The sequence below is a fragment of the Theobroma cacao genome, chromosome 10 (assembly GCF_053813885.1).
Source record: "Theobroma cacao isolate CCN51 chromosome 10, ASM5381388v1, whole genome shotgun sequence".
NCBI classification, from domain to species: Eukaryota; Viridiplantae; Streptophyta; class Magnoliopsida; order Malvales; family Malvaceae; genus Theobroma; species Theobroma cacao.
In genome coordinates this window covers 23,936,833-23,944,688 of record NC_142648.1, presented here as the reverse complement: position 1 = coordinate 23,944,688, position 7,856 = coordinate 23,936,833, and positions in this window count along the sequence as shown.

The following is a 7,856-nucleotide window of genomic DNA, read 5'->3' as shown; positions in this document are numbered from 1 at the left end:
TAAGAGTTAAAAACAAACTCGGTAATGGAAAGTGGATACTTACCATGCTAAAACCTAAACTTCAAGATTGATATCCCCATAATACAATGTCTTTTATGTGTAGATGCTTTAGAATAGAGACAATCCCAACCATGCCTAACAGGCTCAGATGAATGTTCATTAACCTATTGTAGAAAGGGTTCTTGTGATGAGGAGAACAAGTGTTTCAAACAAATAAAAGATGTACCAGAGACGACGAAAAAAAAGATTAGAGCAGTTCCTAAAGTACTAAGTGCCTGTTTGGCTTGGCTTTTTTTCAGCTTGTCTACCTCTTAAAAGTAAAGGCCAAGCCAAACAGGATTTTTGAGAAGCTCTTAAAAAAATAGGTTTTTTTTTAAAGAACAATGTTTTTTTTTTTTAAAAAAAAAGAGCTTAAAGAAAGCTCCAAAGAAAATCTTTCTTTTCTCTTATTTTAAAAACATGTTAGTTTTCCAGGAAATACCCATCCTTCCCTCTCATTCCCTCATCTTTCTCTCCCTCTGCAAATCACCTTCTTTAACACAAATCGTAATCTCCCTCTCCTTTACCTTTCTCAACAAAGACTACTAGAAATAAAATGAAGATCCAAAAACATAGTAGCAAAATATATGATTTTTTTGTTCTTATGAAGATTAAGAGAAAAGAAGACTCAAAATTTAAAGCAGTATTTAAAAACTATTTAAAGGTTTTCTCTTTTCTTTAACAAAAAAATTTTAATGTTAAATACATTGTTTCCTCTTTTCTCTTCTTTCTTGGGGAGTTAAAGCACATAGTCCGATTGATCAACAAAAATCTATTACTATTAGTACTATATAAGTTTGAAAGTTATTCCATTTCTTTATGGATTTGTTTGATTTTAACATATGAAATCGAATATAAACTCAAAGTAGATTTGTTCCGCTTTGGTTTATTAAGTGATTGAAGATGACATGAACATCCTTTATGGTAATTTTAAACAAAATTAGAACTTATATAATTTATTTTACCAAATAACTTTCTAAACAGCTTTATCTTAATTTTAAAAGCTATTGTTTTTCATAAGAGCTTTATAATAACTTTTAAGCTATAAAAAGTTGGGCCAAACAGGTTTTAACTGTCGTGGCAAGTGGAAAAGAACAAGAAGAAAATAGGTAGAGGTTGTATAAAAGGGTTGGAGAGAGAAGTTAGAGAGAGAAACTCTGAGTGAGAATAAGATAGTTCTGAAAAGTCCTCTAAATGAATTGTGAAGGCTCTATATATGGTGCCCGAAACAACGGTTACTCAAGAATGAGCTTTAATGCACGTAATGAATAACAACTTCTATATTGGGTGATAGTTATTGAGTTTTTAATGTTGAGTAAATGTTAGAAATCCATTATGTGACTATTAAAGTAATGGATTTTATGATTGTTGATAACATAATGAGATTTATTCTTGAGTAGAGAGTAAATGAAAGAGATATACAAGAAAAGTTATATAAGAACAACTTAAAGGAAAAAAGTGTACATGAACAAATATAAGAGAAGAAGGTAAGAATGAGAAACATTTGTACTTTAGGAAAAGGTTAAGAGAAGACCTCTTAACTACCTCCATATCTGAGCCACCAAGCTAAACTCTTCGGAACATACTAAAATGAAAGTAACTTGTAAATCTTACCACTCATTCTGAGTTACTTTCACTGCTATTTGTATGAAGTGGTTATTCCACATGAAGTATTGCTTCACTTGTTCTAGTTATTTTACGTGAAATATAGCTTCTCTTGTTCTAATTATTCTACGTGAAATAGTACTTCACTTGTAATGGCAGTTCTCATTATTCTCTATACAATATTATAAGGTAATATAATTATTTAGAGAATAGGTATTAACCAAAATCGACTATTTACATTTTTCCCCTTGCATAAGAATTATTTCTTAAAAATAATTCTTCTGTATTAATTTAAAATGTAAAGGTTTTATTTTGTACTATAATGTATTGTACTATAACACTGTGGGTAATAACGCCTTAGACAGTAACTCCTTAGGCAGTACTGCCTTAGATAGTAACACCTTAGCTAGTACTGCCTTAGATAGTAACACCTTAGCCAGTAATGTTTTAGGTAGTAACATGTTACTATCTTGTGTAAAATTTTATTGATCATATAACAATATATTTTCCATAAAATAAGATTATCAAAATACAAATCGTAAAAAGAAAGTTAATCTTTTATTCATAAAAACTTTGATTTTATATGCCTTATAAATATGAAGCTACTATGAATAATTTTCTCATTCATATTCCAAATTAACCAAAATTCAGAGCAAGGTCTGTTCTTTTGCAAATATTTTTGAGCAATTAAGTTTTTCTTCTTCTTCTTGTAATTTCTTGTTTTCTCTCGCTCTCTCTCTTTCTCTCTTTCTTTCTTTTTCTAATTTTTCTTGCTTTTCAAAAAAATTTGAATAAAAATTGAATTTCTTTTGCTTGTTGTCCCCTGCATGAATTTTTTTAATTAAAATATGAGAAAAGAAAATTTTTCATGGATGAGATGAATATTTTTGATTGGAAAGAAACAAAAGAGATATTTTTTATGTATGTGTGTGCGTGTGTGTGTATGTTCAAGTAGACAAACAAATTGTTTGATTTTAAATATAGTTATTAGACAAGCAAAGCTACGTATATTGTCTACTTATTATATATAGTTAAGACCCCTATGGAATTGGGTTATTTTAGTAAGGCTTTAGAACATAAATTATATATAAATTGTAATTGTGTAGAGCAATTTAGAACTTTTTTCCTCTAATCACACTTGTATCATGAATATCCTAAACAAAAAATAGTGTATATTAATTAAAAGCTATTAAGAAAGCATTTGCATGTGTAGCCTTTGATAAGAACGTTTAGCACGTCAAAGAAAGATAAGGAGAGAAACACTAGGGTAAAAGAAACAAATAAAAGATAGTTAAGTCTTTCTACACGTTAGATTTTATTTGTAAGCAAGCTAGAGTGAAAGAAGTAAATAAAAGCTGGCTTACAAACACTAGGATTTTTAAGTAGATCTTAAAGGGCATTTAAGTGTTTCTTCTTTTGCTTGTTAGTAGCAGAAGCTGCGATTTTTTTTTTATTTAATTGAGGCTTTTCTAGTGTTAAACCTTGCAGCATGCTATGAGCTTTTTATTTTAGAGCTCACGGCATAAGTCGCGAGCTTTTTCAATTAAAGCTTGCGACACTCTCTCTTTTTTATTTGGATATTTTTAAAAGATTGCATCATTTTTTTTAGTTTTATTCATTTGTTATCATTTTTTGTTATATATAATAATAATAAAATCTATAATTTTGATAAATTTTGTTGTATTACTATGTTGACATTTTTATATTTTTAATGCTTAATAAATAAATAAATAAATAAAATTATTGCAAATATATATATTTATCTCTTTTTCCGTGATCATGTATGTATGCTTCTTTTTCCATCTTCCTCTATGTCTAGGATGCATTGTCCTCCAAAGATCTATTATGGTGAACTTGGAAAGGCTGCAGCAAGGAAAAAACCATTGCACATAAAAGGAAGAATAATGATTCTGAAGTAATTCCTTCTAAAAAGATTAAAGTAGGAAAGAAAGGTGAAGTTCCTCTTATCCCTAAAAACTAGGAAGATTTTATTTGTAAGCAAGCTAGAGTGAAAGAAGTAAATAAAAGCTGGCTTACAAACACTAGGATTTTTAAGTAGATCTCAGAGGGCATTTAAGTGTTTCTTCTTTTGCTTGTTAGTAGCAGAAGCTGCGATTTTTTTTTATTTAATTGAGGCTTTTCTAGTGTTAAACCTTGCAGCATGCTATGAGCTTTTTATTTTAGAGCTCATGGCATAAGTCGCGAGCTTTTTCAATTAAAGCTTGCGACACTCTCTCTTTTTTATTTGGATATTTTTAAAAGATTGCATCATTTTTTTTAGTTTTATTCATTTGTTATTATTTTTTGTTATATATAATAATAATAAAATCTATAATTTTGATAAATTTTGTTGTATTACTATGTTGACATTTTTTATATTTTTAATGCTTAATAAATAAATAAATAAAATTATTGCAAATATATATATTTATCTCTTTTTCCGTGATCATGTTTGTATGCTTCTTTTTCCATCTTCCTCTATGTCTAGGATGCATTGTCCTCCAAAGATCTATTATGGTGAACTTGGAAAGGCTGCAGCAAGGAAAAAACCATTGCACATAAAAGGAAGAATAATGATTCTGAAGTAATTCCTTCTAAAAAGATTAAAGTAGGAAAGAAAGGTGAAGTTCCTCCTATCCCTAAAAACTAGAAAGATGAAATTATTAGAGAACAAGGCCTTAAGACTCGATGACTTTAACTTTTCATTCCTCAAAAACCAATGGAGTGTGATCAAATACAAGGTGATGAAATTTGTGATGGAATTCCAAAGCTTAGGTAATCTTGAAAAGGGGTCAATGTTTTTTTTATCTCCTCAGTCCTCAAATGTGAGTCTCATACCTCTCTTAATGACTACCGACCCATGAGCTTGGTAGGGTGCTTGTACAAGATTATTGATAAGGCTCTTGCCCTACGCCTTTGATTAGTTATCAACAAAATGGTGGACATTAATTCACCTTCATTCATGGTAGACAGCTACTAGATTGTGCCTTTATTGTGAATGAAATGATTGACTTGATGTAGAAGAGCAAAAATTAGGTTTCTTCCTCAAGGTTGATTTCAAAAAAGGCATTTGATAGTGTTTCTTGGGAGTTCTTGAATTTTGTTATGCAAAATATAAGATTTAAAAATAGATGGAGATCATAGGTGATGGCTTCTGTATCGACAATTGCCATCTTTGTTTTGGTTAACGGCTCACCTTTAAGGGATTTTAAAATGAAGAAAGGGCTTAAACAAGGATGTTCCCTTTCCTCGGTCCTTTTTAGCTTGTTTGTTGAAACTTTTAGTGGTTTAGTGTACAAGGCAGTGAATAAACAACTTACGAAAAGGATTAGAGTTGGTTCTTCTGGCTTATTTGTTTCTTATATTCAATACGTGGATGATACAATAATTTTATGTGAACTTGACCCTCAATTCTTGTTAAATTCTAAATTTTGTTGCACTGCTTTCAGGTAGTCTAGGGTTTGAAAATCAATTTTCGAAAAAAGCTCTCTCTTTGGTATTGGAATTGACCAAAATTTGGTGATTTTATGGGCTAATATGATTTGCTGCAAAGTTGGTCAGCTTCCCTTCACTTATCTTGGTCTTCCTTTAGGTGCTGCTTCAAACTTGATCAATGTTTGGCAACCCTTCATAAAAAAATTAAAAAGTAGACTTTTCTCTTAAAAAGCTAAAACTCTTTTTATGGGTAGCAGGATCACACTTTTGAAGGTTGTCTTGAGTAGCATGTCACTTTTCTTTATTTCTTTATTCCAAATGCCAACCAAGGTTAAATAGACCATTGAAAATATTTAGTATGGATTTTTATGGGGAAGCCTTAATCTTGTTCATTGAATGCACCATGTTAACCGGCCCACTATATGTAAACCCTATGATCTTGGTGGTTTTAGAGTTGTAGAGCTTGGCTTGGAAAACAAGGCCCTACTCAACAAGTAGTTATGACACTATGGTAACGAGCCAAGCAGTCTTTGGTGATGTATGGTGGATGCCAAATCTGGTTTTGATCAAAATAACCTAATTCCCAAGCTTGGTAACCCAACAAGGCTTCTGAAATATGAAAAAATATTTCTAGGCCACTATCTGGGACATGTGATCATTATCTGCAAGTAATGGAAGGCATGGATGTATCATTAGTAAATGGCTCATATTAGTTTTTGGGATGATGAATGGGTGGATGGCATTATTCTTAAAAGAGCATTTCCTAGAATTTATGTTATGGCTATTAAAAAGGTTGAATCCATTGATGAATTTGGAGAATGGGTTGATTATGCTTGGACACGAAGGATTAATCTTAGAAAAGATGTTTTAGGTTAGGAGCTTGATCAATGAGAGCACTTCAGTAACCTGTTTAATGATTAATTTTTCCATAGGGACTTTAATGACAAGCTTGTTTGGAAAGGGAGTACGAGAGGTGAACACACACCTAATTCCTTTTGTCATTGAGGACTTCTCTCTAGCTTTACCATTGATGACCACTAGAAATACATTTGGACTAGTCTTACCCTTTTTAAAATTGAATGTCTATGTCGGTATATTCTTCACGGAAAATTGGCCATTAAAAGCTCTCTTGTGAACAAGGGGATTATTAATGATGACAGAGCCAAGTTGAAACGATGCGTCATTTATTTTCCATTTGCAACAAAACTTGGAATTTATGGCTGCGATGGAGTGCTACGTGGAATATTCATTTGGTAATGCATAATGATCTCTTAGTTTGTTCCTTGTCTTGGTTGGACATTGCTAGCTGACTCAAAAATGGTCTGGTATAGAAAATGGCTTGGTATGCCATTTTATGGGCTATCTAGATAGGTAAGAATGATGCTATCTTTAAAGGCAAACTATGGGATGGTGAGATAGTGAGCAACTCTTAGAACTTACTAAAATAACAGTTGCATGGTGGATGAAGGCTAAATGGTTGGAAACTAGTGTTCTAATATGCAATCTTGCTAGGCAACCAAATGAAAGAGCTGTCTAGCAAAAAATTCCACCTCATAAGAAACAAAGCTCTTAGATTATCCCTACCCATGGAAGCATCAAATTCAACATTGATGGGGCCTTTAGAGGTTGCTCAATAGATTTTGGCATAAGGGGAATCTTAAGAAATGAATGTGATGACGCTCTTATTCTCTTTTCCTAGTCAATTGGAGTGTTAGACTCCAACAGGGCTAAGTTGCTAGCGATGAAAGAAGTAGCAATAATCTTCGCTGCGTCCAAGTGGTGCTCCTCTCATACTCTCTTTCTTGAATGTAATAACTATAATGTTGTTAAATGGATCTCAAATTCTTATAAGGTTCCTTGGAGATTGAGAAATTTAGTTATTCAAACTTGTGCTACTCTAGGCAAAATTACCAAGTGGGAAATTTCGCACATCCCCTGTTCTGTTAATGAAAAGGCAGATTCATTGGCTAAGGAAGGTGTTATTAGAGTCAGAGATCTGTTTTGGGTTATTCATGCTAATTGAATCATCCAGTTGTGTTGATGACTCGACTGCTCTTGTACTTAAACTATAGGTTCTTTTTGAGAGTTTTGCACTAAGGTTAAGGGAAATTGTGTTTTATTTGAGAGTTTTCCTCTAGTACGAGGGCAACCTGCCTAATCAGCATCATTAAAAGCATACAAAGAAACAATACTTTATGCAAGATATCGAATCCTAACTTGCTCAAGATTCACTTCACCGCCTTTAAGTGAATTTTTGTAGGAGTATTAAAATGTTGACATACTTGATTAACAACATGAATAATATTAGGTCTAGTGAATGTCAGGTACTACAAAGCTCCAACAATGTTGCGAAAAGTAATGGGATCTACTGGTTTTGAATTTGAAGTTATGGGCTTTTCTTTTAGAGCTAAGGGTGTAGACACTGAAAAGCTGTTAACCATACATGTGCGGTTAAGGAGATCCAAAATATACTTAGTTTGAGTAAGAAATACTGCTCCAAAGAAAAATTTATCTCCACTCCAAGAAAGTATCAAAGAGAGCCAAAATCTTTGATGGCAAACTCATTGCCAAGTTGATGCAATAAATCAGAGATGAATGAATTATCATTGTGGATAACTAAAATGTCATCAACATACATAAGGAGAACAGTAATAACAACACCAATGGAATATATGAAAAGAGAGGAGTCTGCTTTGTTGTAATAGAATTCGAGACGAAGGGGAAACTGAGAAAGGCGATTGAACCACGCACAAGGTGCTTGCTTAAAACTACATAGT